This window comes from Ictidomys tridecemlineatus, chromosome 1, assembly GCF_052094955.1.
Source record: "Ictidomys tridecemlineatus isolate mIctTri1 chromosome 1, mIctTri1.hap1, whole genome shotgun sequence".
Classification (NCBI taxonomy): Eukaryota; Metazoa; Chordata; class Mammalia; order Rodentia; family Sciuridae; genus Ictidomys; species Ictidomys tridecemlineatus.
In genome coordinates, this window is record NC_135477.1 from 52561977 (window position 1) to 52586076 (window position 24100).

General features: G+C 47.1%; 1 protein-coding gene across 1 annotated transcript in view; it reads right to left on the reverse strand.

Moving 5' to 3' along the window:
* Positions 1 to 5233, reverse strand: part of Srgn (serglycin) — a 31325-nt gene extending 26092 nt beyond the window's left edge. Inside the window, exon 1 of the mRNA XM_078041169.1 lies at positions 5032 to 5233. The gene's annotated coding sequence lies outside the window, so the exon portion shown is untranslated. The remainder of the gene's footprint in view (positions 1 to 5031) is intronic.
* Positions 5234 to 24100: the final 18867 nt, after the last annotated feature.

The following is a 24100-nucleotide window of genomic DNA, read 5'->3' on the forward strand; positions in this document are numbered from 1 at the left end:
TCAAATTTGTAATCCTCTCTGCCTCAGCTTCCCAAGTTGCTGGTGTTTCAGGTCCTATCACACCCAGCTCCAAGCAATTCTTTGTTTTTTGTTGTTGTTGTTTGTTTGTTTGTTTTTGTTTTTATGGTACTGGGGATTGACCTATGGGGTATTCAACCACTGTGCCACATCCTCAGCCCTATTTTGTATTTTATTTTAAGACAGAGTCTCACTGAGTTGCTTAGCACTTCATTTTTGCAGAGGCTGGCTTTTAACTCGCAATCCTCCTGTCTCAACTTCCCAAATTGCTAGGATTACAGGTGTGGGCCACCTCGCCTGGCTCAGGGTTTATTTTATTTATTTATTTATTTGTTTGTTTATTTATTTATTTATTTTGAGAGAGAGAGAGAGAGAGAGAGAGAATTTTAATATTTAGTTTTTAGTGGTGCTGAGAATCAAATCCGGGCCGCACGCATGCCAAGCGCTACCGCTTGAGCCACATCCCCAGCCCAGGAGAAGCTTATTCTTGATACTCACAAACTCAGATCATAGGGTCCTGAGAGCAAGGACCAAGTAGGGTGTTCCTTGCCATAACTCTGTAGTACCTGGCACAAAGGACCTCAATATCAAAGTAAACTATAGGCCAAGAGGCCAAGGCAGGAAGATCACAAGTTCAAAACCAGCCTCAGCAAAAGTGAGGCGCTAAGCAACTCAGTGAGACCCTGTCTCTATATAAAATACAAAACAGGGCTGGGGACGTAGCTCAGTGGTTGAGTGCCCCTGAGTTCAACTCCTGGTACCAAAAAATAAAAAATAAACTGTAACCTGTATTAAAAATGTCAAGGGAGGAAGAATTAAGAATAACATTTTTCTCCGTTTTTCTCTGTACATATTTATACTTTAATTTATTCCAAAATGTTCTGGAATATAAAAATAACAAAGTAAACTAGGCCATGTGACACAGCCTGAATCCCAGCTACTCAGGAGGTCCAGGAAGGAGGATCTCAAGTTTGAGTGCAGTCCGGGCAACAAAGCAAGACCCCATCTCCCATCTCAAACAAAACAAGCGGAAAGAAATTAAAGTAATAAAAATAATAAAGTAAGCTCAAATAAAATTCTGAGCACGGGCAGAGGAACCCTAAGCAGTGTGGCTTCCTTTGGACCCTGTGGCTCCCTAAGCATGACCTCATTGCCCAGAGAAGCCATGAGAGGAAAGAACCCAGGAAATGCCTGACACTTTTCAGGGCTGGTACGGAAAACCAGGATGGCACAAAGAAGCCAGGTCCCTCTTGCTTCAAAGAAGAGTAAACTCCAATCGACTTCAAGTCAGGGTAACTCGATGCCCAGACCTTGAAGAGAATGTGCTAATCCGCTGTTTTCCCTCGCCACAGGTGATGAAGCAAGAGAAAATTCGCTTTTTTGGAACCCAGGGACTCATGCATGCTAAGCAAGCCCTCTGTCACTGTGCTACACCCAAATGTGCCTTTGTTTTTGAGCACCAGAGAATGTAGAAAGAGTGCCTTATCTAGAAGGAGTTTAAATATCAGCAGAATATAACCAGGGGGAAATTTGGAATTTTCAATTCCAGAGTAAAATACCTTCTAAGAAAAAGGAAAAAAGGGGGCTGGGGTGGTGGCTCAGTGGTAGAGCGCTCGCCTAGCATGCACGAGGCACTGGGTTCGATCCTCAGCACCACATAAAAGCAAACTACTGTATCCACCTAAAACTAAAGATACATAAATAAGTACTTTTTAAAAAGGGAAAAAAGAATAAGCAAAGACCACAAGACTACACTCCTTTTCCAAATCACTATGGCTTGTAAACATTAGGGCTATACCGCGGCAATAGAAAAGTTTTGAGTGGGTTCTGGGGTTGGAGTCAGACTGTGGGTTCAAACCTGCCACTTCCCAGCTGCGATCATAGACAAGTTGTTTGACCTCTTGCATCTCAGTTTCCCTGTCTTTTAAATGGGTATAATAATTGCACTATCCTCATGGAAACCCCAAGCATCAAGCTAGTGCTGAGGAGAGCTGGCCTAGGGTAATCGAGAACAATGTCACCACACAGACAACAGAAGACCAAGAGGTGGACCTCGTTCTAGAGGTGAAGAGCTGGGATAGGACCAAAAAGGGTAATCCTGTTAGAAGCTGCAAGGAAGCACACCAGACCTGGAAACTGCAGGATGGGAAGCTTGGGGTACATAGTGACCACGGGAGGGACAGTGAGAAGTCAGGAAGGAAAAAGAGCAGAAGCAAAAATCTTCCTGAAGAATTTTTTTTTTTTTTCCCCTGCTACTGGGAATTGAACTGAGTCACTTTACCACTGAGCTACATCTCTAGTCCTTTTTAAAGATATTTTCATAATATCCAGGTGTGGTACTGCATGCATATAATCCCAGCAACTCAGAAGGCCAAGACAGGAGGATCACAAGTTTGAGGCCAGCCTCAGCAACTTAGCAAGACCCTGTCTCAAAATTAAAAAAATAAAAAAAAAAGGTCTATGGGTGTAGCTCAGTGGTAAAGCACCCTGGGTTCAATCCCTAGTACCAAAGAAATATATATATTTTTTTAGAACAGGATCTTGCTAAATTGCCCAGACTAACTTCAAACTGTGATCCTCCTTCCTCAGCCTCTCAAATTGTTGGAATTACAGGTGAACTACACTGGGCCCAGCCCTGAGGAATCTTAAACCCATTTTCTTTGACCATTTTGAAATGAGGAGAGGCCTATAGTATGCTAGGCAGAGCGTGGGTGTGAGGCCACACAACTCTGCCACGTCCCTAACTACAGATGAGAATGGAGGCTCAAGGCTGGCTGGTAAGGGTGAGGGAGCCAGGACAGGATTCAGGTATCTGTACATCTCTGTTCATGATTGTGAGGCCAGGTATAGCTAAAATAGAATCACTTATATGTAAAATAAGGGCAGGCCCCACTTTATGCATTTTTAAAAAAGTTATAAAATCCTTTTTATAACCCCAAGCATCATACTGATGAGGGAGCTGAACCCCTGAAGCTGAAAACCAGGGTTTAGGAGTTTGGTGGGGGTGTCTCTGACCCAGGGCAGGTCTTCAGAGCTTCAGTGGAAGGAGAGAGTCCAGATCCATCAACCCTGACACCACCCAGCAGCCAGAACTGACTTGTTAAAACACAAATCAGGTGCGATGGCACACACCTGTCATCCCAGCAGCTCTGAAGGTAGAGGCAGGAGGATGATGAGTTCAAAGCCAGCCTCAGCAATTTAGCAAGGCCCTAAGCAACTCAGCGAGGCCTTGTCTCTAAATAAAGTATAAGAAAGAGCTGAGGATGTGGGTCAGTGGTTAAATACCCCTAGATTCAATCCCTGTTGCACCCCTCCCCCCAAAAAAGCAAGCAAGAAATAACAATATAAATTAGATCCTATCTTGTACCTGGGCCCTCCACAAGGCAGGGCACCTAGTCAAACACAATTACTCAACAGAAATTTCCACGTAAGGCCTCTTAATCCTGGCCTCAAAATCTCCTTGGGAGGGCCGTCTCTGATCACCCTGCGACAGCACCTCCCATCCCGTGGTGTGTATGTGAAGCAGAGATAGGGAAAGCCCCACAGTGGGTATGTGACACAAGGGCCCACGGAGGTCCAAGTCTGGAGATAAGGAGGCCCTGAGACACCTGACTGCTTGCCTCAGAACCCGGGGAGGGTGATCATCACCTCGGGCAGCCACACAGGATGAGGTTAGGCTCCTTCCCAGGCAGCGAGACAGAAGCCAGGGCAGCTTCTGCTGGGGCCCAGTGACCTCTGCATGTCCCAACCCTCTCCCTGCTCTGGCCCATCTTCATCTCATCCTGGTTTGATAATGCCAGCAAAAGTGCCCACAAGGACAAGGAGGACAGCCTGAACCCAGGGCAACTGTTGTGCACACAGTAGGCTCCGGGGGCCTGTCTGTGACAGACAGATTCAACACTGGCATAGACAGCATGGCGGGATCACTGGGTGGCTGTCCACAGCCACCTGCCAGCAGAATGCCTTGTGGAGTCTGTAGAACCTTCCAGTTTCCACATCTCTCTAAGAGGGGATTTTACATCCTCCTCAAGGAGGTTTTGAGTTAAGGAACTTGAGACAGGAAGGAAGCCTTTGTGCTTAAGTGCTCCTGGTATTAGGTATTAATTAGCATTCCTATATTTAGTTGCACCTAACAGAACTGTTGGGAAAATTGCTAGAGAGTATCCTGTGTGGAGAGCTCGGTGCACTGCTTAGACAGCAATGATCAAAAAAGCCAACATTTTGCAAGGCGCAGTGAGCACACCGGTAATCCCAGGGGCTCGGGAGGCTGAAGCAAGAGGATCATGAGTTCAAAGCCAGTCTCAGCAATTTAGCAAGGCCCTAAGCAATCAACGGGACCCTGTCTCTAAATAAGTTAAAAAAGGGGCAGGGGGCTGGGGACGTTGTTCTGTGTTTAAGCAGCCCTGGGTTCACTTGTAACAACAACAACAAAAAAAAAACATTTTTGGGGCTGGGGATGTGGCTCAAGTGGTAGCGTGCTCGCCTGGCATGCGTGGGGTGCTGGGTTCGATCCTCAGAACCACATAAAAATTAAAAAAGATGTTGTGTCCACTGAAAACTGAAAAATAAATATTTAAAAAATTTTCTCTCTCTCTCTCAAAAAAAAAAAAATCTTGGTGATATTCCATTCTTTTAGGGTCTTTCAAGTTGAGTGACCAACTAGCTGTGTATATTAATTCATATTAGTAGGTCCAGGTAGATTCTCTAGACAAGAAAGTACTGCTGAGAGGTTACCCTAGCTCAGGGCATTATCTGGACAGCTCCCCGCCCCAAGGCCCCAAATCCTCCAACTTCCTTAATGTCCCCTGGGTGGAATCACCTTAGGGCTCTTTTTCCATTGAAGAAATGGCTCAGAGACTCTCCCTTTCCAGATCTGTGCCTAAGCAGGAGGCTGCAAAGCTCTGTTGTCAAACAGAGACCCTTGGTGGCATTGTAGACACAGGGGTGGTTGGTGAGAAAATATTTGGAGGAAGGACCTCTACAGTTAGCAGTTACAAACCAAAAACATCCTACCTGCTCCTCCTCCCTGACAAGCTGAGTCCTCCCAGGTCATGATGGAAAGTCCCTAGCGAAGCTGGCATCGCAGGGACCTAAGCACCAGGACCCCAGGCAAAGAAAAATGGCAGGGAATGTCCTGCTGCCCAGATGGCCCCCCTGAGGGAGGGAGGAGTGGGAAGCCAACCTGCAGCCTTGGTTCCCGATTCTGGGTCCTGGGGAAAGGGGACAGTTAGGCAAGCGCTGTCCCCAGAGGGCAGGGCTTTATCACTGTCTCTGGACTCTGATCCCAGAACAGGGATCCATGGTTGACAAAGGATTTTGTCTCCTCTTTTGTGATTTTTATTTACATGTGGAGGAGCCTAGAGATGTAACAATTTGGTTACACATTCACCAAAAGACCACTTGAAAAGAATTGAGGAGAGATTTCTGGTTCTTATGCTGAAATTATAGCAGTATTCTCCCATGGCTGGTCTTGCGTGATTTGGAAAGCTTTTTGGGCTAGTTTTAAATAACTGAAGTGCTCCTGGACCCTGCGATGCCTGTGGAGTCCCACCCTGTCCAGATCCTATGGGAGATCACTGGCCTCCAATTTGTGGCCTCCCACCTCGGCCTCCTGAGTCGATGGGATTACAGGCAAGTGCATCTCTGCATGGCAACTCCCAGGATCTCATGGGCACCAAGGGAGAGCCCACCTTTATGTCCACCAAGTAGCCACAGTGGCTCACAGAACTTAAGGTCCCATTGGGCCCAAAAGACCCCAGAAAGACCAGCAAACCATCTCAGTGCGACGTGGAGAGATGTGAAAGACACGACATGAATCACAAGAAAAGGCCCAGCTAGAGGGACTCTGGTCTGAGGGACCCGCACAAGGCGTGTATTTTCAAAATGACTGGGGTGAAGTGTTTGAGGAAGTCCCAGCCACCAGTCACCAGCCGAGCTGAAACTACCTCCATGCAAGGCTGACTTTCTTTCCACCTTTCCTGCTGCCTTTCCTTCCTCCTTTCTCTCTCTCTCTCTCTCCCTACCCACCCCCCCCTTTTTTTTTTTTGGTACTGAGGATTGAACCCAGGATACTTAACCACTGAGCCCCATCCCCAGCCCTTTTCTGTATTTTATTTAGAGACAGGGCCTCACTGAGTTGCTAAGTGCCTCACTAAATTGCTGAGGCTGGCTTTGACCTCACAATCCTCCTGCCTGGGCCTCCTAAGCCACTGGGATTATAGGCATGTGTCATATAATCTTTTCTCTCTCTTTCTTTTTTGAGGTACTAGGGACTGAACCCAGGAGTGCTTTACCACTAAGTTACACTCCCCAACCCTTTTTATTATCTATCTATCTATCATCTATCTATCTATCCATCTATCTATCCATTTATTTATTTATTTTTGGTTCTGGGGATTGAACCCAGGGGTGCTCAACCCTTTTGTATATTTTATTTAGAGACAAGGGCTCACTGATTTGCTTAGGCCTTGAACTCATGATCTTCCTTCCTCATCTTCTTGAGCGACTGGAATTACAGGAGTGCCACACCGAACATGGCTTTATTTTTTATTTTGAGATAGGGTCTTGCTAAGTTGCCCAAGCTGACCTTGAATTTGTGACCTCCCACCTCAGCCTCCTGAATCGCTGGGGTTACAGGCATATGGCACTACACCCAGACCAAGATCATAAAATTATTTTTCTTTCTTTCTTTCTTTCTTTCTTTTTTTCCTTCTTTCTTTCTTTTTTCTTTTTTTTTTTGTATGGAGGATTGAATTCAGGAGCACTGAACCACTGAACCACATCCCCAGCCCTATTTTGTGTTTTATTTAGAGACAGGGTCTCACTGAGTTGCTTAGCACCTCGCTTTGAACTTGGGATCCTCCTGCCTCAGCCTCCTGAGCCACTGGGATTACAGGTGTGAGCCACTGTGCCCAGCCCTAGATCGTATTTCTAAATGGCAACTCTTGTGATCTCCTTGGCTCCGAGGGAAAGCCCATCTTTATTTCAGAACAAACTCTAACTCCATCAGGAAATCCCAGACTCCTTTCGGCCCAAAGGAATTGTAAATGCAGACCTGCGCCCAGCATAGGAGGTCACTGCAAGGACTGGCCTCTCTCAGGAACGTTCTTTCTCCTCTCTATCTCACAATCCAAACAGAGAGGGAAAGAAACCCTCAGTGACACTCATGGCTTATCATTTCTCATTAAACATTTTTTCCAGTTTCCTCTGAAGTAGAAACAAACACACACATACCCACTCCACCCACCAAGATTGTCTCCATAAAAGTCAGTTCTCTGATCCCTCCCTCTCCCCACTGCAGCTGCCAAAATAGGATATGGAAGAAAAACCAGAGGTGGCCAGCTAGAAACTCACACAGCCTAGGGCAAGTTTATGTGTGCTTGTGGGTTCTGCCTCTTCCTCTCTACTCCAAGGCCCACGGGACCAGCTGTGCACCCAACAGCACAGCAGAGGCAGGGAGAAATGGCTACGGGTCAGGTGTGTCCTTCTGGAGGCTTCCACACCTCCAGACCCCTGCATTCTTTATCTCCAGAACTGGCTCCAAAGGCTATCTCCAGGGCTCTGCAGGCCTTGGGCATTTCTCTCCCAGGGATCACACAGTATTGTGAAAGGCAGTGGACTTAACCCTGGGAGGCCTTGAGCTCTGGGGTCAGGACACAGAGCCCAGTCACAGCGTGGTCAGTGTCCTAGAATCAATTAATAGGGGGCTCTCTCTGGAAGCTTCATCCCCACCTCATCTTTATTAGATAGGGGATGCAGAATAAATCACACCCAAGTCAGGCACTGAGGATGGCGAAACACCACAGAGAGTCATAGGCTAAGTACACTTTATCCTGGGTCCGAAGTTCTCTGACTTGAAAACATTCCAGGGTCTGGGGATATAGCTCAGTGGCCAAACGCGTGCTCAGCCTGTGCAAGGATCAAGATTTGATCTGCAACACCAAAAAGCAAAAGCAAAACATTCCAGAAGACAAAATCTCCCACTTGACTCAGCTCAAGGGAAGGGGATCCCCAGTGGTGCTCTGTACGTACTGAATAAGTAAGTGCAGGTTTTCCTTTTTGACAGAGCACAGGAGATAGGGAGGGCATCTACAGAAAACCCCAGACTACAATCAGACACTACAGCTTCTGCTTCTCAAGCTTGGCTGAATATTGGGGAACTCGGGGCTTTAAGAAATCCTGCCAGGCCAGGCATGGTGGCACATGCCTGTGATCCCAGTAGCTCAGAAGGCTGAGGCAGGAGAATCTCAGCAATGGCAACTAATCTCAGCACTAAGCAACTCAGTGAGACCCTGTCTCTAAATAAAATACAGAATAGAGCTGGGAATGTGGCTCAGTGGTCAAGTGCCCCTGAGTTCAATCCCTGGTACTAAAAAAAAAAAAAGAAAGAAAAGAAAGAAAAAAGAAAAGACATCCTGCCAGGCACAGTGGCACATGCTTATAATCCCAGTGGTTCGGAAGGCTGAGGGGGGAAGATTACAAATTAGAGGCCGACCTCAGTAATTTAGCGAGGCTCTAAGCAACTAAGCAAGACCCTGTCTCAAAGAAAACAAACAGGGATGGGGATGTAGCTCAATGATAAAGCACCCCTGGATTCAATTCCCTGTTCCGAAAAAGAAAAAAGAAAGAAAAAGAAATCCTGATGACCGGTGAATGACAAGGGTGACAGGAGAATGGGCAGAGGAATGTTTGACAAAGCAACAGTAGCCAAATGTCCATGGTAGAACCTAGGTGGCAGATATATAGCTGCCTGTAGAATACTTTCCAGTTTGCTATATATAGAAATATTTTCATAATGAAATATCAGGAAAAAAAATCCTAAGACCTGGTTCCACCCGAAATTCTGATTTAATTGATGTATCCTGTGCATTGAGTTATAGAGCTGCCAAGCAAGTCTGCTATCCAGGTAACGGTGAACTCCTCTGCTGCAGTTTGGTCCCAGTATGGGCCAGACCAGCTTCATTGACATCATCCGGGAATTTATTAGAAAATAAAGGTTCTCAGATCCCAGCCCAGGTGTAGAGTCTAAAACTCTTGGGGTGGAGCCCACAACTGCTGTTGTAATAGACAAATGCCTTTCAGTGGTTCAGATGCTCTCTGGCAACGTTAGTTGAGGAACTTTGGGGACAGAATAAACAAGATCAGCCAGGTGCAGTGGCACACACCTGTAATCCAAGCAGCTTGGAAGGCTGAGATAGGAGGATCATGAGTTCAAAGCCAGCCTCAGCAACTTAGGGAGGCCCTAAACAACTCAGTGAGATCCTGTCTCTAAATAAAATAGAAAATAGGGCTGGGGGTGTGGCTTAGTAGTTAGGTGCCCCTGGGTTCAATTCCTGGTACCAAAAAAAAAAGAAGAAACAAGGCCCAGGATGAAGTCAGACCTCTTAAATTAGGCCCCAGTAATCTGCATTCTTCTTTCCCCACCCCACCCAGCCCCAGCGAGGAGGATCAAATCCACGGCCTCACACATGTTAAGAAAGAACTCCATCCCTGAGCCACACCCCCAGCCCTCTGCATTCTTTTTCATAAGTTCCCTGATGATTCTTGGCTAATGTCAGGTTTCTCCTCAGGTCAGTCAGAAACTGAGCTTCTGGGGCTGGGGATGTGGCTCAAGCGGTAGCGCGCTCGCCTGGGATGCGTGCAGCCCGGGTTCGATCCTCAGCACCACATACCAACAAAGATGTTGTGTCTGCTGAAAACTAAATAAATAAATGAATATTAAAAAAAAAAAAGAAATTGAGCTTCTGAGAGCACTGTGCCTTGACGAAGGCTGCACAGTATCCCATAAAGGAAGTAGGCCAGCTGGGTGCAGTGGCAGGTGCCTGTAATTCCAGCAATTCAGGAGGCTGAGGCAGGAGGATTACAAATTTGAGACCAACCTCAGCAACTTAATGAAGGAGGCCCCAGGTAACTTAGCACAACCCTGCCTCAAAAAAAAAAGGAAAAGGAAAAATAAATAAATAAGAGGGCTCAGTGGTAAAGTGACCCTGGGTTCAATCCCTGGTACCAAAAAAAAAAAAGGAGTGGGAATAGGAGCAGGTCCTTGGTGGTCTGTGGGAGCCCCCTCACTCTGGCTTCTTATTCTCAAACTTGGTGCACATCACATCAGGAACTCCTAGGAAAATGATTGATTGATTGATTGATTGATTGATTGATTGATTGCAGTAGTGTGAATTGAACTCAGGACTTACTGAACCAAGTACCCAGCCACTTTTTGAGACAAGGACTCACTAAGTTTCTCAGGCTGGCCTCAAATTTGCAATCCTCTCCTCTCAGCCTCCCAAGTAGCTGGGATTAATCACAGGCATGTGCCAGTGAACCCAGTGCACCTAGGAACGAGGTTTCTTTGAAGTAGCAGGGGATAAGAAAGGGCTGACGGCATCATTCCACCTCAATTGCTACCCTCTCTCTTGCAGCTGGCAGTGGATAGCTCGTTCCTTGAGTGACAGGGATTTCTGTAGCTGTCTGATAGTTGCTAATTTTGCTAAGTCCCAAACCATCTGCATGTATGGACCAATGGTGTTGGTGGAATCCCATCATGAGACATGGAGCTTCCTGCTGTGCCACCAGCTTGGCCTGGGCCCCTGAATCACGAGAGGTAACTGGGAACCTGCAGCAGTAATTAAAAGGTGTGGCTCGCATAAACTCCTTCTCACCTTCCTTGTGTAGAACACCTCAGTAAACAGTATCCTATGCAGTGTGTGAAGGACAACCTGAGAAAAGAGGAGAAAATGAGGCAGGAATGCCCAAAGGGGAGTGCATTTAGCACTTCACTTTCCCAAGCACCAGGTAGATCCCATGCCAGGAGGACTCAACATAAAGGAAAGTCCTTGCCTAATCCAAAGCAATTAAGGGCATCTGCTGCCCTCTGGGCAATCCAAGGGGACAAGGACACTGCCTTCTCCCAGGCATGTCACCAAGTACAAGTGAATAGGATGGTGGGGCTCTAAGGGGGTCAGGGTCTCCCTCTTTCAGGTGAGGAAGCTGAGACTCCAACAATGGAGCAACTAAGCAAGGGGAGAGCCAAGCTTCAATTCAGCTCTGTCTGCAAAGCGCCGGCTCTTCAGCCCCAGAGCAGCCAAGCCAAGATCCAGGCTTCCAGACTCCCAGCCTGGTGCTTTTTTCTCACAACCACTGTTAGATCATACAGGAAGGTTTCAGAGCACTAATGAAAGTCCCAACCAAGGTCTCCTCAGAATAGAGAAGATGATAGTGAACGAGAGTGACCCTTCCAGTCCCCTCAAACCGGGATCTCTCAGCCTACCCAGCCTTGGGTCCAACTCTTCCTTTCTCCATTTGTTTCCCAGATCCTTAGTCTGAGTGTGTCTGGGCCATACTGAGTTCTAAAACACAAAGACCAGCAGAGAATGGCGGTACATGCCTGTAATCCCAGTGGCTCAGGAGACTGAGACTGGAGGATGGAGAGTTCAAAGCCAGCCAGCCAGCCTCAGCAAAAGCAAGGTGCTAAGCAACTCAGTGAGACCCTGTCTCTCAATAAAATATAAAATGGGGCTGGGGATGTGGCTCAGTGGTTGAGTGCCCTGAGTTCAATCCCCGGTACCAAAAAATAAAATAAAACACAAAGACCTGCCTGATGATTTTTTTTTTTTTAAAGAAATGGACCTTGGGGACTGGGGATATAGCTCAAGGTAGGTAGAGAGCTTGCCTAGCATGCACAAGGCCCTGGGTTCTATCCCCAGCACCACAAAAAAAGTGGGGCTGGGGTTGTGGCTCAGTGGTATAGTGCAGAAATGAAGCATATTATGTCCCAAACCAAAGCATTCCTCTCCCAAAAGAATCACTAGGTCATGACCAGAAAAGCCAGAAAAGTTCAAATTCCCAGCCACTCACCTCTCACTGGCACCTGTGCCTGTCCCTTCTGGTCTGCACTGCCAAGGACAGAAGCTGAGGAGCGACTAGGCTTGCTAGGGGTCCAACCCTTCCAGAGAAAGAGGTCCGGTTACTCAACACCTCAGAAAGTCAGCCAGAGCTTTAAAGCCTTTTACATACAATAGGATCATCTTCAGATCAGCTGGCAATCTCCAACAAAGGGGCTCAGATATTGCTTCTCAAGGTCTGGCCAACCCAGAAGATATAGATCATCCTGGAGAGGAGAACTGTCACGCAACAGATCCAAGATCCCCAGTCCTTTATGGGTTAGGGTAAACTTCTTGAATCAGTGACTTGTATAAAGAGTACTGGGGATGTAGGTCAGTAGCAGAGCATCTGCGTGGCATGTGCTAGGCCCTGGGCTCAGTCCCCAGAACAAAAGGAAAAGAGAGAGAGAGAGAGAGAGAGAGAGAAATGGAACTAAATGCAGGAGATGGTTTCATTTATTAATGCATTCATCTCTTCATTTTTTTTTTCTCATTCACTCACTAGACAGGTCTAGTTTTTTATTGTTTTCGTTTCTGTGGCATTTGGGATCAAATCCAGGGCTTGTCTACCACTGAGCTACATCCTCAGCCCTTTTTATTTATTTACTTTATTTTATTTTGAGACAAAGTTTTGCTATGTTGCCCAGGCTGGCCTCATCCTCTGCCTCAGCCTCCCAAGTAACTGAGATTACAGCCTTATGCCAAGGTCAATAGACAGATTTAAATATCTGCTATAAGCTTGGCACCCTAGGTTCTAGGGAAAGGACAGTAACATGACACCCCATGAAATGCAATCACACTTTTCAAAGGAGTCCACATCCCATCAAAGTGTTCTCATCCCCTAAAAACATTACAAATCCACCATTAAGATATTGATGGAGGGGCTGGGGATATAGCTTAGTGGGTAGAGTGCTTGCCTTGTGTGTCCAAGGCCCTGGGTTCAATCCTCAGCACCACCGGCTGGTGCTAGTGTTGTGGCTCAGTGGTAGAGCTCTTGCCTAGCATACCTGAGGCATTAGGTTCGATTGTCAGCACCACATAAAACAAATAAAATAAAGGCATTTATTCATCTACAGCTAAACATATTTTTTTAAAAAAAAGATATTGATGGAGCTGGGCACAGTAGCACACACAATCCTAGTAACTCTGGAAGCTGAGGCAGAAGGATGGCAAGTTCAAGGTCAGCGTCAGCAAAATAGTGAGACCCTGTCTCAAAATATAAAAAGGGGGGGGGTCATGTCTGTGAATCCCAGCAGCTCAGGAGGCTGAGGTAGGAGGATCACAAGTTCAAAGCAGCCTCAGCAATTTAGTGAGGCCCAAGCAGCTCAGCAAAACCCTGTTTCTAAATAAAATATTAATGGGGCTGGGATGTGGCTCAAGTGGTAGTGTGCTTGCCTAGCATACATGAGGCACTGGGTTCGATTCTCAGCACCACATAAAAATAAAATAAAGATATTGTGTCCACCTAAAACTAAAAAAATAAATATTAAAAAAAAAAAAGGTTTGGGAATGTGTCCAGCACCAGTATCAAAAAATAAATAATAGAGCCAGGGATGTAGCTCAATATCCAGTACAAAAAAAAAAAAAAAGACACTGATACTGATGAGGGTTCTGGAGTGTAGCTTAGAATTAAAAGGCTTGTCTCATGTGCACAAGATCCTTAGGCTGATCTCTAGTACTATAGAAATAAACAAAGGACTGATGAAATCTCTTCTCAGAAAACTGACTGTAACCATAAAATTATTCATGTAATTTTAATGGTTTGAATGAACCTCCAGAGTTAAATTTCCCCATCTGATGGACTTTTACCAGGAATCCACCACCAATTCCTTTGTTTTTTTGGGGGGGTGGGGGGTGCAGGGTGCGGAGGTAACCGGGGATGGAACTCAGGAGCACTAGACACTCAGCCACATCACCAGCCTACTTTGTATTTTATTTAGAGACAGGGCCTCACTGACAGAGCCACTGGGATTCCCAGCGTGCGCTACCGCGCCCAGCTGGAATCTACCACCAATTTTCACGGAGAGTTCCTGCCCTAGTCTAGGCCTCCATTTCCCCATCTGTAACATGAAACCTGCAAACGTAATTGACCAGACGGTCCCTAAAGCTTCACAAATCCCAGAGATTGCGACTCCAAAATCCCCTCCCCAGCTGCCCCGAAGCTCTGATATCAAGTATGGCAGGAAGCGCACGTAGCCAGGGCAGTGGCTCAGGTCTGTAATCCCGGGGACGCAGGAGGCAGGAGATCCAAGTTCCAGGCCAGCCTCCGCCAGGCAGGGAGACCCTAAGCAACTTAACCAAGACCCTGTCTCAAAATTTTTTTAAAAAGGGGGGGTGGAGGGGGGCTGGGAATGTGGCTCAGTGGTAGAGTACCTCTGGGTTCAAACCCCAGTACAGCAAAAAAAAAAAAAAAAAAAAAAAGAAGAAGAAAGAAAGAAAGAACGAAAAGCAAAGTTCGTGCGCAAGCGAGCACGCACCTGTGCTTGCACACGTGCCCAAAAGGACGAGCGCATGGACTGCACAAAGCGATATCCTGGAGAGAGATAGAGGAAAGAATGCTTCTCAAAGCCCAAGAGACAGTCTGTCTTCCCTGGATAAGGCGGTCGTAAGCCCCTCTGGAAGGCCTACACCTACGCCGATGCCCAGAAGCCACCCCTTTAATCAGATGCAACCCACGATAACGAACCCAGACAAGTCCTCGTCCAATCGGCCAATGCGAAGGCGCTGGATGGAGGACGCCTGGGACCTCGTGGAGGAGCACACCGACTGCTCACACGGAAATGAATAAGATCATGTAGACATTCACAAATGAAGAGGCTAAATCTGGTAATGGGATAGTGGTCACAGGGTGGAGTAGAAAAGGCAATCTTTAAGATCAGACCCGAAGGACAAAAACAAGCCAGTCAGGAGAAGACGGGAGGGGGCTTTCCAGTAGGGAACAGGAAAAAAAAGAAAAAAGAAAAGAAAAGAAAGAAGAAAGGAAAGGAAAGGAAGGAAGGAAGGAAGGAAGGAAGGAAGGAAGGAAGGAAGGAAGGAAGGAAGGAAGGAAGGAAGGAAGGAAAGAAAAGAAAAGAAGAAGGTACTGAGGTGGGAAAGAGCAAAGAGACGGGGGAATGGGAGGACTGGGTCTGAGAGGCAGGAGGGGCGGCTCTATGGAGAGCTTTCCTTGTAGTCCAGAAGGCGCTGGAAGATCAGAAAGAATGGATGCCTGTGCCACCCCAGTGGATCCTGGCAGGCCCTGTCCTCTTTAGCCTCATTGTTCCCCGCCTTCCCCCAGCACACTGGCCCCGTGCTGCTCACCAACAGGACCACTCCAGGCCACTCTTACCTTGAGACCTCGCTGACGAGAACGCCTTTCCCTCAGCTGCCACCTGGCCAGCTCCGCCCGCCACCTGTTTCTGCCTGGACTCAAAGGAGAGGGCACAGGCCTCCTTCCCCACCACCGAACTCCAAATTGCGACCCCTCCCCCAGCACTCCCTCCTGGGCTTCATTCACTAGTTTCTAACAGTCACATAATTTGCATATTCATTTGTGTAATGACTGCCTCCTGGAATGTCAGCTCCTGGAGGCTTGGGGTCTGTTTTGTACCCAAAGAGTGTCCCAATACTTGTAAACTGCTCAGCAAATATTTTTGGAATGAATGAAGCCAAGAGGAGGCTGCAGCAGTTCAGACAGGAGATCCTGGAAGCAGAGGAGATGGGGGCGAGGGCAGTGAGAGCCCTGGGGGGTCAGGCTGAACAGGTCTAGGGCTGGCCGGCCCCCAGCCCACGTCCTTGTCACTGTCCCCTGCATAGAAGGCCTGAAGAGCTGCGAGTCCTTGAGCCCCAGCTCTGGCCTCCCCTCTCCTCCCATCTTCTCACTTTGATTAGGCCTCATCACCTAAAATAGATCAGAGGGGAAGAAGTGATTTGTGAGGCTGTGCCTAGAACCCCAAATTCAATTATGTAAGTAAGTAGTTGACCAAAATCAACTAGAACTTAGTATATTGCTTTACTTCCATTGTTTATTTATTTTGGGGGGCGAGTACCAGGAATTGAAATCAGGGATTACAGGCATGGAGCACAGTGCAGGTTCTAACTAAGTGGTTTCTATTTATTTATTTTTTGTGGTACTAGGGATTAAATTCAGGGGTGCTCTCATCCCTAGACCTTTTTGGTCTTTGTTTTAAGACACATGGTCTTGCTAAATTGCCCAGGCTGGCCTTAGCTTCCTGGGTTGCTGGGATTACAGGTGTACACCACCACACCTGGCTTTATTATTATTATTATTATTATTATTATTATTATTATTATTATTATTCAATTGCTGGGGATTGAACCCAGGGCCTCCTGCATGCTAAGCAAGTGCTCTACCTTTAAGCTCCATCCCAGCCCTTAAGTAGTTTTTAGTGTATTTATAACTATCACCTCTATCTAATCCAGAACATTTTCATCCCTCCAAAAAGAAATCCTGAGCCAGGTGCAGTGGCACATAGCTGCCATCCTTAGGAGGCTGAGGCAGGAGGATAGCAAGTTTGAGGCCAGTCTTGCCAATTTAATGAGATCCTGTCTCAAAATACAAAAAAAAAAAAAATTTAAAGGGCTGGGATGTAGCTCAGTGGCAAGCACCCCCAGGACTCAAGCCCCAGAATGGGGGCAACGGGTAGCGGTGCAGGAGCTGGGGGAAACCCGTAGCTCCTTTCAGCCACTAATCTATTCTTGCCTCTGTGGGCTTGTGTGTGTTCTGAACATCTCATATAAATGGAACCATGCACTCTATGGGCTTTGTGTTTACTTCTTAGCGTAATGTGTTTGAGGTTTACCCTTGTAGCATGAATCCATCTGTTCCAGCACTTCATTGCTTTCCATGGCCAAGTGTTCCACTGTGTGGATAGACAACATTTGTACTTTTTTTTTTTTTTGTACCAGGAAATGAACTCAGGGGTGCTTATCTACTAATCATATCCCCAGCCCTTTTTTTTTTTTTTTTTTGTATTTTATTTAGAGACAGGGTCTTGCTGAGTTCCTTAGGGTCTTGCTGAGTTCCTTAGCGTCTCACTAAGTTTCTGAGGCTGGCTTTGAACTAATCATCCTCCTGTTTCAGCCTCCTAAACCACTAGGATTAAAAACATGCATCACCGTGCCTGGCTGATAGACCACATTTTATTTACCCATTTATTTGTTGACGGACATTTGAGTTGTTTCCACTTTGGGGTCATGATGTATAATGCTGCTATGAACATTCTTGCACGAGTTTTATGTAGACATAAAGTGCATTTTCAGTTCTATTGGGTATATGTCCAGGAGTGAAACTGCTGGGTCATTTTGGTAGCTCTATATTTAACTTTTTGAGGAACTGCTAGACTGTTTTCTAAAACCTCACCTCCACTTCTGTCATCCTCCTCTTTTTGCTGATAGGAAAACTGGTGGGTTGGGAGAGGGAGAGAAGCAAGGTCATAATCTGAGACTCCCTGGCTCCGGCACGGTTCACCCAGGGGCTCGGGGTGGCCCAGAAAAGGAGTCATCTGCTTCTCTCCTTGCATTTTATCCATCGTGCAAAACTAGTGTCTGGTGTGTGAGCCTAGGTGCTGAAGTTGCCTGAGAACAAACAGCCCCAGTTCCTGCCCTCCTGGAGTCAGTTTACAGGGGAAAAACAGTAATGAGGTCTAAGAAAGCCTATGCTAATTTATCCTGTCTTTTGTGTAGAGATTAAGCACCTGCAGCTTGGAGTCTGCCCTCCCAGGTTCAAATCCCCACTCCCCGGTTATGAGCTGAGGGACCCAGGCCACTTTTCCCAACCTCCCTACCTCTCCATTTCTTTTTCTTTCTTTCTTTTTTTTTTTTTCTTTTTTCTTTGTAGATGGACACAGAGTGGTAAGGTGAATTCAAGTCCAAAATTCTGCAAAACACTTAAAGCTAACTACTAGTAAGGCTCACACCAGTGCTAGCTACTGAGGTTGCAATTGCACTGTCTACTCCTTAGGTCCCAAGGTTGGAGGGCCTGAGTCACGGTGCCCTCTACTTCCACCGTCTGTAACATTAGCAGGGATTCCCACAGCAGCTCTCTTCCAACAACCTGCATCTGGTTTGATAATTCAGTTAGAATCTCTGAATGCCCGACTCCTCGTGGCCCAGAGAAGGAAACATTCTTTATATATTTGTCTTTTCTCCTTAACTAGATTGTGAGCTCCTTGGAGCCAGGCTTTTTCACTCCTGTACTGCTACAACATTTTAACAAGAAAAAGATGTCAAGCCATAGAGTTGGGGGGTAGGCTGGACACACACAGGCTCTGGAGCCAGAAAGATGGGCCACCACCCCTGCTCTGCTCCCTACAGCCGCCTGACCTGGACCTGCTCCTGAGACAGTCTGAGCCTCTTTCTGTCATCTGTGAAGTGTGGGTAGGAGCACTGACCTGCAGAATGTGCTGGTGCATGGTGGACAGCCCTGCAGAGCTGGGGAGGTGCAGGAAGGACACAAGGTCAAAAGGAAAAGGAGTTCTCCTCCGGAGTGTCCTCTGATCACTATCGTGAACATTGGGTTGAATGGAATGGAACTTGGTCTTCAGTGTTTTTCCTCTCCTAATTCGGTGGATGCTTCTCTTGCTGTTTTTACCACATGGGAAAAGTATTTATTTAACTGTATCCAGTGAATTAAAAAGAAATCTTATGGGTTAAGGTTGTGTAGTTCCCAGGTTGTATGCCTTGTCATCAACCCGAGTCCGAGAAAGACTACATTCTAAGCCACCCTCTGTTCATAAAAAATTCTGAGTTTTCATGCATTATTGGAGACCTACGACAGCAGATATTTTAAAAATTCCTGCTACTCAGTGATGCCCTGCAAAAGTGACCACACATCACTTTTGTGTATACATCACACATTTAATCTTCACATGGAATCGAGGCGTAGTGGTGCACGCCTGTAGCCCAGGATCGCAAGTTGGAGGCCAGCCTCGGGATCACAATTTAGCAGGATCTTGTCTCAAACTTTTAAAAACAAATAAAAAATGTCTGAGGATGTAGCTCAGTGGTAAAGCACCTCTGGAATCAATCCCCAATCTGAGGAGGGAAAAAAACAAGTTGCTTAGGTCCTCCTTAATTTTCTGAGGCTGGCCTTGAATTTACAATCCTCCTGCTTCAGCCTCCCAAACTGCTGGAATTGCAGGAGTATATCACCATGCCCAGTGCTTACTTACATTTAAAGGGTTTTTTTTCTTTAAGTGAACATCATTAAGGATCAATTGCTTATTTGTATTAAAAAGAAGATGTCAGATTTTTTTCTACTGTGATTGAGCAAAAATCTAGATAAAAGATAGATCTTTTAGATTAAAAAATTGTGCATGTATGTATAGATACTTTTTTTTATGCAGCAATTTCAAGTGGCAGAGAGGATTACTGTCCCTGAGTTTTCTGGGTGTTGAAAAGTGGGGGTCTGCTTCTTCTGTGGTTTGTATTAAACCAGGAGAACTCTGTGCAGAAGGAGTCCCACCTAGGAGTCCAGACTCAGGGCAATCTCACCCATTTTGTTAGGGGTGGAGCTAAAACTGACTTTCCCTTAGGAAACTCCTTCTGAAACTGGGAAAACTAATTATGCAAATAAGATCAAGGGCAGGGGGCAGGGGTCAGGGGTAGGAGGCCAGAGACTGAAGGGAACTTCAGAGAACAAATTCTTCACTAGTCAGTCTGTATTTTGGCCCAAATGGGTAAAATATGATCATGAAATGAAAAATTGTTTGAAGGCAGGAAGAAAGAGCCAGCTTCCCTAACATTGGCCAATGAGAGGACAAGGCGAGAAGGAGGATAGAAAACAGAAGGGGACTGAACGGGGCCACACGGAGCAGATATTTCTCAGGAACCAGTGAGGGCCCAGAAGGAGAAGACAGGACGGAAATCCCTCAGCCACACACAAACTCCCAAGGACACCACCCAGGCCTGCCTATAAAGATACCCCAGGACTTTGTCCAGACCTCAGATTTTCTGAGTCAATCATAGAGGGGTGATAGCAAACATGAAATGAGCTCTGATTCAGAAAATCCAGGGCCTCCGCTGCAGCCCTGGCCTGAGTCATTCTGGAACCTTTGGGGATGGGGTCAGCCCTACTCTGACTGGGGACTCAGCCCGCAGGAACATTCCCCCTTACTTGGAGGCAGAGGATGTTTGGGGATGGTAAACCACTGTCCACGGATTTCCAGTGAATTCCCTGTGTTCCCTGAGCCTCTCTGCTAAAGCGGACAGGGGTCCTGGGAGGGGACTGGACTGTCCTGGGCTGCGCTTGGCTGGGACTGAGAAGGCACCACACCCAGGCCACCCAGCGCCAAGCCTCTGGCCCATTCTCCTTTCAGATTTCAGCAAGATGGACACTCTGGGGTCACCGTGGTTTGGTTCTTTTTAAAATCCGGACACTTTCTCTGCTTGAGGAGGATGACCTTAGCTACAGAAGAGGCCTGAAGACTCCAACTTCCCCAGGAGGAGCAGGGCTCTGTTAGGCCTCAGGAGAAAGTCTGCTGGAGTCATGAATTCAGGGGTGGACACGGGGATGTAGCTCAGTGGGATCTAGTACGCCCAAGGTCCTGGGTTCAAATCATCAGCGTGGGGAAAAAAAAATCAAGAAGTCAGAAGGTCGCAGGGGGTGTGGCCCAGCGGTAGAGCACAGTATGTACAGGCCCTGGTTTCATCCCCAGCACCCCAAAAATAGAAAGTCAGCAGAAAGATGAGAGCGGGAGGAGCCAGGCTTCTGCTACCGTTTGACCCAGGGTGACCTGTGTTTATTTCCACCAGTTAGTTTCCCCAGTAGGACAGGAAGTGTGGGCTACCCCTGCATACCCCACTTCCTCCTCTCCAGAGGAGACCCTGAAGGAGGGGGGAAGAGGCAGACAAACCACCAGGGACCTGGGTCCTGGCTCTGCCGTGAAGGCCATCAATAGAAGATGGGGACTTCTTTTCACCTCTCTAGCTTTGCTTCTTCCTCCACCACAAAGGGGGTTTTCTACCCTTTGGAGTAGAACCGCTGTACCTGTGTGTGCAGTTTGTTGTTGTTTTGGTACCAGAGATTGATCCCAGGGTCCCTTTGCCACTGAACCACAACCCCAGCCCTTTTTATTTTTTATTTTGAGACGGGGTCTCACTAAGTTGCTGAAGCTGGCCTTAAACTTGCAGTCCTCCTGCCTCAGCCTCCAGCGATGTCAGGATTACAGGAGTGCACTACCAAGCCCACTTCACAGTTTTAAGTAAGCTCAGGGACCTTGCTTTTGAGGCTCAAACATCCACTCAGACACCCAGGACCCTGACACACAAGACCGTTCTTTTTGGGCTGGGGATGTAGCTCAAGCAGTAGCGCGTTCGCCTGGCATGCGTGCGGCCCGGGTTCGATCCTCAGCACCACATACAAACAAAGATGTTGTGTCCGCCGAAAACTAAAAAATAAATATTAAAAATTCTCTCTCTTTAAAAAAAAAAAAAAAAAAGACCGTTCTTTTTGCATTGACAAAGCCTTGCTTTTGACTGCTGGGATGAGGGGTCATTTTCCCTGATTGTGACACCACCACCTCTCAGCAACTGGTCACCAAGGAACACACACCACAATGTGTATGTCCACTGGGGGAGGCTGGGGTGGACCCAAAGGACCCCTTGTGAGCTGGGCCACTCTTCTCTCCAAGACCCAACGCCTTGAGCAGAGGAAGGTTCAGGGTTTTGACAAGAACCAAATCCGGTGCCCCAGGGTGTTCATCCCTGCTGAAATCCCAGAGGGAAGAGGGCCACAGGCTTATATATATATATATACATATACATATACATACACATGTGCATACTGGGGATTGAACCCAGGAGGGCTTAGCCACTGAGCCACATCCCCAGCACTTTTAAAAATATTTTATTTAGAGACAGGGTTTCACTGAGTTGCTTACCATCTCACTTTTGCTGAGGCTGGCCTCTCCATCCTCATGCCTCAGCCTCCAGAGCCACTTGGACTACAGATGTGTGCCCCTGTGCCCGGAGGGCCAGAGGTACTCAAGCTGGGCTGCCTGGAAGTGGTGATTTCTCAGCAGGAGCCAAGCAGCTCAGCACAGACTGTCCCCACTTGTCCCTGGCCTCTGCTCCTGTTCTGACTAAGCAGTCTTGGCCCCACCGAGGCATAGGAAGGGGGCGTGGGTAGGGCAGCAGCGGCCTGGGAAGGGACCTCTCTGTTTCTGACCTGTGCTGCAAGGTGGCACAGCCCCCGGCAGGCTCTGAGAGGTTGTCATCTCCCGCTCTCAGTTCTTCACCCTGATGTCCTCTCCCAAAGCAGCTCCCTGAAGCAGGACCTGTCTGGGTCAGCTTGGAGCCCTGTGTCTGCACAGGCCAGGCATCTGCTGAACTAAAGGAAGGTTCCAAAAAGTTCCAAACGAGTGCTGGTGGGAACGCTTGGGTCTCCCTGGTCTTTCCTCCGGCCCAGATACTGCTAATAAGAAGACAGATGATGAGTGACAGCCAGGAGCCCGCGGTGCACAAGCGCCCAGCTGAGGCTCATAGACGGCAGGGCTCCCCAGGCCAAGCTCTGCTTTCCTCGCTGTTTGGGGACCTACCCAGGGTCAGTGTGGCAAAAGGGAAAACCCCAGCTGGGCCTCTTCCAGGGCTGTCATAGCAGGCCAAGGGGCACTTCCTCTAAGAAATGAGAAGGAGACTCAATGAGGGGTGCCCACCACCCCCAGGGGAAGGACAGACAGCCCTAACCATATATGGTATGACCTCTGCCTACAGACCACTCAGGGCACCAGAGGTCACTCTTTCTCCTACATCCCACTCTGCCTCCTCTGGGGGAAGAGGAATTCTCCTCCCAGAGAACTTTACCTTGACCTGCCAGGACCCCTTGGGGAAGCTTCTCCACCACTTCTCAGAATAGATTCTGAGGGGATTGTCTGGTGCTGGGGATTGAGCTCAGGCCCTCGCCCATGCTAAGCACACACTCTACCACCCAGCCGCATCCCTAATCAAGGGACTGGGGAGGATGAGGCAGGAGGATAGCAAGTCTGAGGTCAGCCTTGGCAATTTAGTGAGGCCCTCTGCAGTTTAGTGAGACTCTGTCTCAAAATAAAAAAGTAAAAAGGGCTAGGGGTGTGGTCCGTGTAGAGCACCTGCCTAGCAGGTGTAAGGTCCAGTTCAGTCACCAGTAGTACTACAAAATACAAAAATAAAAGACATAAAAGATACAAAGCCCGGCAGGGTGGCCCAAGCCTATAGTCAGTCTTAGCTACCTGGGAGGTTGAGGCAGGAGGATCACCTGAACCCAGAAGTTTAGGGTCAGTCTGGGCAATCTAGCAAGACCCATTTTTTTTTCTTTCTTTTTTTAAGAGTGATAGAGGAGAGAGAGAGAGAGAGAGAGAATTTTTTCAATATTTATTTTTTAGTTATCAGCGGACACAACATCTTTGTTGGTATGTGGTGCTGAGGATCGAACCCGGGCCGCACACATGCCAGGCGAGCGCGCTACCACTTGAGCCACATCCCCAGCCCAAGACCCATTTCTTAAAAACAAGGAAAAAAAAATACTAAGACATTTAAAGAAACCCATAAGATTTCAATCAAAACAATGATATTGAATACAAATACCAGTAACTACATTATTAAGTGGTGTTATAGTAATGTATGTGCATCTTTATTAATGCATTAAATAACAAAATCTAGGAGCAAGTCTAATGATTATGTTAAGTTTTTGTTTTCTTTTGTTGCTGGGGATTGAACCGAGGGCCTTGTGCATGCTAAGCACACACCCTACCACTGGTCTATACTCCCAACCTAATTAGCTTAGTTTTGAAGTAGGGATGAGCTTAAGTGATATTTCAAGATCCCACAATAACTATGAAGTGATGTGGAGATATCTATGATTTTGATGAGTGACAAAGTCACCAGCTGTCATTCACAGTGGAAGAAAATGCTCAATTTCAGCTGGAGGTTAGTGAAAGTTAAGGTGTAACTTTAACTTATTCCCATTTGAATTCATGGATTCCTCGCCATTGTTTTGGTGCTGGGGATCTAACCTAGGGGCACTTTACCACTGAGCTGCATCCCTGACCCTTTTTATTTATTATTTTTAATTTTTTTTGAGAGAGAGAGAGAATTTTAATATTTATTTTTTAGTTTTCGGCAGACACAACATCTTTGTTTGTATGTGGTGCTGAGGATCAAACCCAGGCCCCAAGCATGCCAGGCGAGCGCGCTATGCTTGAGCCACATCCCCAGGCCCTGTTATTTTT